This window comes from Arachis stenosperma, chromosome 10 (assembly GCF_014773155.1).
Source record: "Arachis stenosperma cultivar V10309 chromosome 10, arast.V10309.gnm1.PFL2, whole genome shotgun sequence".
NCBI lineage: Eukaryota > Viridiplantae > Streptophyta > Magnoliopsida > Fabales > Fabaceae > Arachis > Arachis stenosperma.
In genome coordinates, this window is record NC_080386.1 from 115,185,097 (window position 1) to 115,195,653 (window position 10,557).

Sequence of the window (10,557 nt, forward strand, 5' to 3'; positions counted from 1 at the left end):
GCTATTGGCATGCTTTAAAAGCATAGCAATATCTTTCACATACGGCCACGCTTTTAAGCGTGGCAATAGATAAAAGTGTGGCGACAGAAAAAGCATGGCATTAGAGCAACCGACACGCTAGCAGTTGTGACCCTTTCAAAAGCGTGCCAGTAGCTCAAAAAAGGTGGCGAAAAGCTATCGCTACGCTTTTTTCAACTTTTCGCCACGCTTTAAAAGCGTAGCAAAATCCTTGTTTTCTTGTAGTGTCAATATTCAAATTCTTTCACCAAAGCTAATTAGTTGAAAAAAATGCATAAAAATAAAAACCACTATATGTTATCAGTTTCAGAGCAAGCTACTTGTCTAAAAAGGGGTGGGACAAGCTAGCCTGCCAAAGACAAATAGACAATTGTTCTATGCTATTTTCTTTGGAAAAAGCAGAAAAAGTGAGAAAGACAAATGGACGATAAGATTGCAAGATTGTGAAAAATTGAGAAGATGGTGTGGGTTAAGTGTAACACCCTAGCTATTAGAATGTCACGCTTCTGACTACGCCACTCTAATAGATCGAGTATTACGACGACTCTTAACATATTTAATACTAAAATTGGAGCCTGCTTCAAACTTTAAACCGTATAATCTTTCAAAAAGACTTTTTAGCTTAAAACATAAATACGAACATACTAACCAAATACAATACTTACAAATCATATACATATATACATACTTAATATAATTTACAAGCCTTGCATATTAAAAATTCCTATTCCTCTTACAAAAATTGTAAAGATAAGGGCGAGGGAAAAAGTTACTAATACAACACAAAACGTCTTTAAAATAGAATGAAATAAATAAATTTTTTCAAACTTCGTCGTCCATATCCTAAAAAGGAAAAAACCTATAGGGGAGTGAAAATATCGTCCTCGCTGGTTCTCACTATAGGGTTAGAGAATTGCTATAATAAGAAATGTAAAATAAAACTATTTTTAAAGTACAGTGATTAATGCATGCCTTTTGTATCTTTTCAAAAACCAAAGATTTACATTCAAAAGTCCGAAATCCTTTTTAAAAGAGAAATCCGTTAGTTCTTCAAAAATCCAAAACCATTTCCTTTTGTATCAATATTAAAATATTTCCTAGACAGTATGAATGACCAAGCTATTTCAACTGTAGGTTCATTGAGTTTATACTTAACCAGTTTGATTTTTCATACTTTACTAAATCGAAATCACAATCCAATCATGGCCCTAGGCCCAAACAACTCAATCAACATTCAATTTCAGTCACAAACACAAGTAGGAAAGTTCAAATACAATCAAGGCAGTTACATCAAGTAGAGCAATTAGCAGTTAAACATAATTATTCACATAGGCAAACCAATTACAATATGTACACCCAAACAATGTCACATAGATGCATATGATGAATGTTTGCCCTATGGTTGATGAGTCTCATCTGTCAGTTAACAAGCCAACCTGACAAGTCCGGCCGTTAAACCCTGGACTGTCCCTTGTACATTGGTGCGCGAAATTGTGATCACTACAACTTTGCACAACTAACCAGCAAGTGCACTGGGTCGTCCAAGTAATAAACCTTACGCGAGTAAGGGTCGATCCCACGGAGATTGCTGGTATGAAGCAAGCTATGGTCACCTTGTAGATCTTAGTCAGGCAGACTCAAATTGGTATAGATGATATATGATATATGAATAAAACATAAAGATAAAGATAGAGATACTTATGTATATCATTGGTGAGAGCTTCAGATAAGCGTATGAAGATGCTTTCCCTTCCGTCTCTCTGCTTTCCTACTGTCTTCATCCAATCCTTCTTACTCCTTTCCATGGCAAGCTTATGCAAGGGTTTCACCGTTGTCAGTGGCTACCTCCCATCCTCTCATTGGAAATGTTCAACGCACCCTGTCACGGCACGGCTATCCATCTGTCGGTTCTCAATCAGGCCGGAATAGAATCCAGTGATTCTTTTGCGTCTGTCACTAACGCCCCGCCCTCAGGAGTTTGAAGCACGTCACAGTCATTCAATCATTGAATCCTACTCAGAATACCACAGACAAGGTTAGACCTTCCGGATTCTCTTGAATGCCGCCATCAGTTCTTGCCTATACCACGAAGACTCTGATCTCATGGAATGGCTGGCTCATTTGTCAGGCGAGCGCTCGGTTGTCAGGCGATCAACCATGCATCATGTATCAGGAATCCAAGAGATATTCACCCAATCTAAGGTAGAACGGAGGTGGTTGTCAGTCACACGTTCATAGGTGAGAATGATGATGAGTGTCACGGATCATCACATTCATCAAGTTGAAGAACAAGTGATATCTTGGACAAAGAACAAGCGGAATTAAATAGAAGAACTATAGTAATTGCATTAATACTCGAGGTACAGCAGAGCTTCACACCTTAATCTATGGTGTGTAGAAACTCCACCGTTGAAAATACATAAGAACAAGGTCTAGGCATGGCCGTGAGGCCAGCCTCCCAATGATCTAAGAACTAGATGTCCAAAGATTCCAAGATGAAAATACAATAGTAAAAGGTCCTATATATAGAAAACTAGTAGCCTAGGGTGTACAGAGATGAGTAAATGACATAAAAATCCACTTCCGGGCCCACTTGTTGTGTGCTTGGGCTGAGCAATGAAGCATTTTTCGTGTAGAGACTCTTCTTGGAGTTAAACGCCAGCTTTTATGCCAGTTTGGGCGTTTAACTCCCATTTAGGTGCCAGTTCCGGCGTTTAACGCTGGGAAATCTGAAGGTGACTTTGAACGCCAGTTTGGGCCATTAAATCTTGGGCAAAGTATGGACTATCATATATTGCTGGAAAGCCCAGGATGTCTACTTTCCAACGCCGTTGAGAGCGCGCCAATTGGGCTTCTGTAGCTCCAAAAAATCCACTTCGAGTGCAGGGAGGTCAGAATCCAACAGCATCTGCAGTCCTTTTCAGTCTCTGGATCAGATTTTTGCTCAGATCCCTCAATTTCAGCCAGAAAATACCTGAAATCACAGAAAAACACACAAACTCATAGTAAAGTCCAGAAAAGTGAATTTTAACTAAAAACTAATAAAAATATACTAAAAACTCAACTCAAACTACTAAAATCATACTAAAAACAATGCCAAAAAGCGTACAAATTATCCGCTCATCACAACACCAAACTTAAATTGTTGCTTGTACTCAAGCAACTGAAAATCAAATAAGATAAAAAGAAGAGAATATGCAATGAACTCCAAAAACATCTATGAAGATCAGTATTAATTAGATGAGCGGGGCTTTTAGCTTTTTGCCTCTGAATAGTTTTGGCATCTCACTCTATCCTTTGAAATTCAGAATGATTGGCTTCTTTAGGAACTCAGAATCCAGATAGTGTCATTGATTCTCCTAGTTAAGTATGATGATTCTTGAACACAGCTACTTTATGAGTCTTGGCCGTGGCCCAAAGGACTCTGTCTTCCAGTATTACCACCGGATACATACATGCCACAGACACATAATTGGGTGAACCTTTTCAGATTATGACTCAGCTTTGCTAGAGTCCCCAATTAGAGGTGTCCAGGGTTCTTAAGCACACTCTTTTTGCCTTGGATCACAACTTTATTTCTTTCTTTTTCTTTCTTTTTCTCTTTCCCTTTTTTTCTTCTCTTTTTTTTTTCGTTCTTTTTTTCTTTTTTTTTTTTTGTATTCACTGCTTTTTCTTGCTTCAAGAATCATTTTTATGATTTTTCAGATCCTCAGTAACATGTCTCCTTTTTCATCATTCTTTCAAGAGCCAACATTCATGAACCACAAATTCAAAAGATATATGCACTGTTTAAGCATACATTCAGAAAACAAAAGTGTTGCCACCACATCAAAATAATCAATCTGTTATAAAATTCAAAATTCATGCAATTCTTCTCTTTTTCAATTAAGAACATGGTTTATTTAAGAAAGGTGATGGATTCATAGGACATTCATAACTTTAAGGCATAGACACTAATGATCATAAGACACAAACATGGATAAACATAAAGCATAATTTTCGAAAAACAGAAAAATAAAGAACAAGGAGATTAAAGAACGGGTCCACCTTAGTGATGGCGGCTTGTTCTTCCTCTTGAAGGCCTTATGGAGTGCTTGAGCTCCTCAATGTCTCTTCCTTGTCTTTGTTGCTCCTCTCTCATGATTCTTTGATCTTCTCTAATTTCATAGAGGAGAATAGAGTGTTCTTGGTGCTCCACCCTTAGTTGTCCCATGTTGCAACTCAGTTCTCCTAGGGAGGTGTTTAGTTGCTCCCAATAGTCTTGTGGAGGAAAGTGCATCCCTTGAGGTATCTCAGGGATCTCATGATGAGAGGGGTCTCTTGTTTGCTCCATCCTTTTCTTAGTGATGGGCTTGTCCTCATCAATAAGGATGTCTCCTTCTATGTCCACTCCAACTGAATAACAGAGGTGACAAATGAGATGAGGAAAGGCTAACCTTGCCAAGGTAGAGGACTTGTCCGCCACCTTATAGAGTTCTTGAGCTATAACCTCATGAACTTCCACTTCTTCTCCAATCATGATGCTATGGATCATGATGGCCCGGTCTAGAGTAACTTCGGACCGGTTGCTAGTGGGAATGATTGAGCGTTGGATAAACTCCAACTATCCTCTAGCCACGGGTTTGAGGTCATGCCTTCTTAATTGAACCGGCTTCCCTCTTGAATCTCTCTTCCATTGGGCGCCCTCTTCACAAATGTCAGTGAGGACTTGGTCCAACCTTTGATCAAAGTTGACCCTTCTAGTGTAAGGATGTTCATCTCCTTGCATCATAGGCAAGTTGAATGCTAACCTTACATTTTTCGGACTAAAATCCAAGTATTTCCCCCGAACCATAGTAAGCCAGTTCTTTGGATCCGGGTTCACACTTTGATCATGGTTCTTGGTGATCCATGCATTGGCATAGAACTCTTGAACCATTAAGATTCCGACTTGTTGAATGGGGTTGGTAAGAACTTCCCAACCTCTTCTTCGGATCTCATGTCGGATCTCCGGATATTCACTCTTTTTGAGTGAAAAAGGGACCTCGGGGATCACCTTCTTCAAGGCCACAACTTCATAGAAGTGGTCTTGATGCACCCTTGAGATGAATCTCTCCATCTCCCATGACTCGGAGGTGGAAGCTTTTGCCTTCCCTTTCCTCTTTCTAGAGGTTTCTCCGGCCTTGGATGCCATAAATGGTTATGGAAAAACAAAAAGCAATGCTTTTACCACACCAAACTTAAAAGGTTTGCTCGTCCTCGAGCAAAAGAAGAAAGAAGAGAGTAGAAGAAGAAAAAATGAGGAAGAAGGGAACGGCTTTGTGTTCGGCCAAAGAGGGGGAGAAGTGGTGTTTAGGTTGTTTGAAAATGAAGGGGTGAAGAAGGGTTTATATAGGAGAGGGGGGGCTCATGGTTCGGTCATGTATGGGTGGGTTTGGGAGGGAAAGTGGTTTGAATTTGAAGGGTGAGGTAGGTGAGGTTTTATGGAGGATGGATGTGAGTGGTGAAGAGAAAGATGGGATTTGATAGGTGAAGGGTTTTTGGGGAAGAGGTATTGAGGTGATTGGTGAATGGGTGAAGAAGAAGAGAGAGTGGTGGGTTGGTGGGGATCCTGTGGGGTCCACAGATCCTGAGGTGTCAAGGAAAAGTCATCCCTGCACCAAATGGCATGCAAAAACACGTTTTGTGCCAAATCTGGCGTTAAACGCCGGGCTGGTGCCCATTTCTGGCGTTTAATGCCAGGTTCTTGCCCTTTTCTGGCGTTTAACGCCAGTCTGGTGCCCCTTTCTGGCGTTAAACGCCCAGAATGGTGCTAGACTGGGCGTTAAACGCCCAACTGCTAGCCTTACTGGCGTTTAAACGCCAGTAGGTTCTTCCTCCAAGGTGTGCTATTTTTCTTCCTATTTTTCATTCTGTTTTTGCTTTTTCAATTGATTTTGTGACTTCTTATGATCATCAACCTACAAAAAAATAAAATAACAAAAGAAAATAGATAAAATATAACATTGGGTTGCCTCCCAACAAGCGCTTCTTTAATGTCAGTAGCTTGACAGAGGGCTCTCATGGAGCCTCACAGATACTCAGAGCAATGTTGGAACCTCCCAACACCAAACTTAGAGTTTGAATGTGGGGGTTCAACACCAAACTTAGAGTTTGGTTGTGGCCTCCCAACACCAAACTTAGAGTTTGACTGTGGGGGCTCTGTTTAACTCTGATTTGAGAGAAGCTCTTCATGCTTCCTCTCCATGGTGACAGAGGGGTATCCTTAAGCCTTAAACACAAAGGATTCTTCATTCACTTGAATGATCAGTTCACCTCCATCAACATCAATCACAGCCTTTGCTGTGGCTAGGAAGGGTCTGCCAAGGATGATAGATTCATCCATGCATTTCCCAGTCTCTAGGACTATGAAATCAGTAGAGATGTAATGGTCTTCAACTTTTACCAGAACATCCTCTACAAGTCCATAAGCTTGTTTTCTTGAATTGTCTGCCATCTCTAGTGAGATTCTTGCAGCTTGCACCTCAAAGATCCCTAGTTTCTCCATTACAGAGAGGGGCATGAGGTTTACACTTGACCCTAAGTCACACAGAGCCTTCTTGAAGGTCATGGTGCCTATGGTACAAGGTATTTGAAAACTTCCCAGGATCTTGTCTCTTTTGAGGTAATTTCTGCCTAGACAAGTCATCCAGTTCTTTGGTGAGCAAAGGAGGTTCATCCTCCCAAGTCTCATTTCCAAATAACTTGTCATTTAGCTTCATGATTGCTCCAAGGTATTTAGCAACTTGCTCTTCAGTGACATACTCATCCTCTTCAGAGGAAGAATACTCATCAGAGCTCATGAAAGGCAGAAGTAAGTCCAATGGAATCTCTATGGTCTCATTTTGAGCCTCAGATTCCCATGGTTCCTCATTGGGGAACTCAGTGGAGGCTAGTGCTCACCCATTGAGGTCTTCCTCAGTGGCGTTCACTTCCTCTCCCTCCTCTCCAAATTCGGCCATGTTGATGGCCTTGCACTCTCCTTTTGGATTTTCTTCTGTATTGCTTGGGAGAGTACTAGGAGGGAGTTCAGTAACTTTCTTGCTCAGCTGTCCCACTTGTGCCTCCGAATTCCTAATGGAGGACCTTGTTTCAGTCATGAAACTTTGAGTGGTTTTGATTAGATCAGAGACCATGGTTGCTAAGTCAGAGGGGTTCTGCTTAGAACTCTCTGTCTATTGTTGAGAAGATGATGGAAAAGGCTTGCCATTGCTAAACCTGTTTCTTCCACCATTATTGTTATTGAAACCTTGTTGAGGTCTCTCTTGATTCTTCCATGAGAAATTTGGATGATTTCTCCATGAAGAATTATAGGTGTTTCCATAGGGTTCTCCTAGGTAATTCACTTCTTCCATTGAAGGGTTCTCAGGATCATAAGCTTCTTCTTCAGATGAAGCATCCTTAGTACTGTTTGGTGCATTTTGCATTCCAGACAGACTTTGAGAAATCAAATTGACTTGTTGAGTCAATATCTTATTCTGAGCCAGAATGGCATTCAGAGTATCAATCTCAAGAACTCCTTTCTTCTGACTTGTCCCATTGTTCACAGGATTCCTTTCAGAAGTGTACATGAATTGGTTATTTGCAACCATTTCAATTAGCTCTTGAGCTTCTGTAGGCGTCTTCTTCAGATGAAGAGATCCTCCAGCAGAGCTATCCAAAGACATCTTGGATAGTTCAGAGAGACCATCATAGAAAATACCTATGATGCTCCATTCAGAAAGCATGTCAGATGGACATTTTCTGATCAATTGTTTGTATCTTTCCCAAGCTTCATAGAGGGATTCTCCTTCCTTCTGTCTGAAGGTTTGGACTTCCACTCTAAGCTTACTCAATTTTTGAGGTGGAAAGAACTTTGCCAAGAAGGCATTGACTAGCTTTTCCCATGAGTCCAGGCTTTCTTTAGGTTGTGAGTCCAACCATGTCCTAGCTCTGTCTCTTACAGCAAAAGGGAATAGCATAAGTCTGTAGACCTCAGGGTCAACCCCATTAGTCTTGACAGTGTCACAGATTTGCAAGAATTCAGCTAAGAACTGATGAGGATCTTCCAATGGAAGTCCATGGAACTTGCAATTCTGTTGCATTAGAGAAACTAATTGAGGCTTAAGCTCAAAGTTGTTTGCTCCAATGGCAGGGATAGAGATGCTTCTCCCATAGAAGTCGGGAGTAGGTGCAGTAAAGTCACCCAGCACCTTCCTTGCATTGTTTGCATTGTTGTTGTTTTCGGCTGCCATGTCTTCTTCTTCTTTGAAGATTTCGGTCAGGTCCTCTACAAAGAATTGTGCCTTAGCTTCTCTTAGCTTTCGCTTCAAGGTCCTTTCAGGTTCAGGGTCAGCTTCAACAAGAATGCCTTTGTCTTTGTTCCTGCTCATATGAAAGAGAAGAGAACAAGAAAATATGGAATCCTCTATGTCACAGTATAGAGATTCCTTGAGGTGTCAGAGGAACAGAAAGATAGAAAGAAGAGGTAGAAGAATTCGAACTTAATTAGATAGAGTTCGAATTGTGCATTGAGAAGGAGTGGTACTCCATAGATAGAAGGATGTGGGAAGAGAGGAAGAAAAATTTTCGAAAATCAAGTGAAATATTTTGAAAACATTTTTGAAAAAAAATTTAATTAATTTTCGAAAATCAAGAGTGGGAAAGAAATCAAGTAATTTTTGAAAAAGATTTTGAAATTAGAAATAAAAAAGATATGATTGAAAACTATTTTGAAAAAGATGTGATTAAAAAGATTTGATTGAAAAGTTATGGTTTTAAAAAGATATGATTGAAAAGATATGATTTGAAAACAATTTAAAAAGATTTGATTTTAAAAATTAATGACTTGCCTAACAAGAAAAGATATGATTCAAACATTAAACCTTTCTCAACAGAAAAGGCAACATATTTAAAATGTTCAATCAAATCATTAATTGTTAGTAAGTATCTTTGAAAAAGGAAAGAAATTGATTTTGAAAACATTTGATTGAAAAGATATGATTTGAAAAAGATTTGATTTTGAAAAACTTTGAAAACTTAAAAAAAATTGATTTTGAAAACAAAATCCTCCCCCTTGTGCCATCCTGGCGTTAAACGCCCAGAATGGTGCATATTCTGGCGTTTAACGCCCAATGCACTACCTTTTTGGGCGTTAAACGCCCAACCAGGCACCCTGGCTGGCGTTTAAACGCTAGTCTGTCCTTCTTCACTGGGCGTTTTGAACGCCCAGCTTTTTCTGTGTAATTCCTCTGCTGCATGTTCTGAATCTTCAGTTCCCTGTACTATTGACTTGAAAAATAGAACCAAGATCAAATAAACAATGCATGCAAGACACCAAACTTAAAATTAGACACTAGACTCAAACAAGAAACATAAAATATTTTTGGTTTTTATGATTTTTATAATTTTTTTTTGTGCTTTTTCGAAAATTATATGAAAATAGAAAATAAAGGTTTCAGAATTCTCAATTTGGATTCCAGGAATCATTGCAATGTTAGTCTAAGACTCCGGTCCAGGAATTAGACATGGCTTCACAGCCAGCCAAGCTTTCAAAGAAAGCTTCGGTCCAAAACACTAGACATGGCCAATGGCCAGCCAAGCCTCAGCAGATCATTGCTCCAATAGCAAGATTGATAGAAATCAACAAGCTCTTGTGATGATAAGTTGAAACCTCGGTCCAATAAGATTAGACATGGCTTCTCAGCCAGCCAGATTTCAACAGATCATCATGAAACACTAGAATTTATTCTCAAGAACTCTGAAGAAAAATACCTAATCTAAGCAACAAGATGAACCGTCAGTTGTCCATACTCAAAACAATCCCCGGCAACGGCGCCAAAAACTTGGTGCGCAAAATTGTGATCACTACAACTTCGCACAACTAACCAGCAAGTGCACTGGGTCGTCCAAGTAATAAACCTTACGCGAGTAAGGGTCGATCCCACGGAGATTGCTGGTATGAAGCAAGCTATGGTCACTTTGTAGATCTTAGTCAGGCAGACTCAAATGGGTATAGATGATATATGATATATGAATAAAACATAAAGATAAAGATAGAGATACTTATGTATATCATTGGTGAGAGCTTCAGATAAGCGTATGAAGATGCTTTCCCTTCCGTCTCTCTGCTTTCCTACTGTCTTCATCCAATCCTTCTTACTCCTTTCCATGGCAAGCTTATGCAAGGGTTTCACCGTTGTCAGTGGCTACCTCCCATCCTCTCATTGGAAATGTTCAACGCAACCTGTCACGGCACGGCTATCCATCTGTCGGTTCTCAATCAGGCCGGAATAGAATCCAGTGATTCTTTTGCGTCTGTCACTAACGCCCCGCCCTCAGGAGTTTGAAGCATGTCACAGTCATTCAATCATTGAATCCTACTCAGAATACCACCGACAAGGTTAGACCTTCCGGATTCTCTTGAATGCCGCCATCAGTTCTTGCCTATACCACGAAGACTCTGATCTTACGGAATGGCTGGCTCGTTTGTCAGGCGAGCGCTCGGTTGTCAGGCGATCAACCATGCATCATGTATCAGGA

At 40.1% G+C, this 10,557-nt stretch overlaps 1 non-coding gene across 1 annotated transcript; it reads left to right on the plus strand.

Annotated features, from left to right (window-relative positions):
* The first annotated feature begins 7,761 nt into the window (after positions 1 to 7,761).
* LOC130959299 (small nucleolar RNA R71) lies at positions 7,762 to 7,865 on the plus strand. The gene has a single exon (XR_009078391.1). It is a non-coding gene; the product is annotated as a small nucleolar RNA R71 (small nucleolar RNA).
* The last annotated feature ends 2,692 nt before the right edge of the window (positions 7,866 to 10,557 follow it).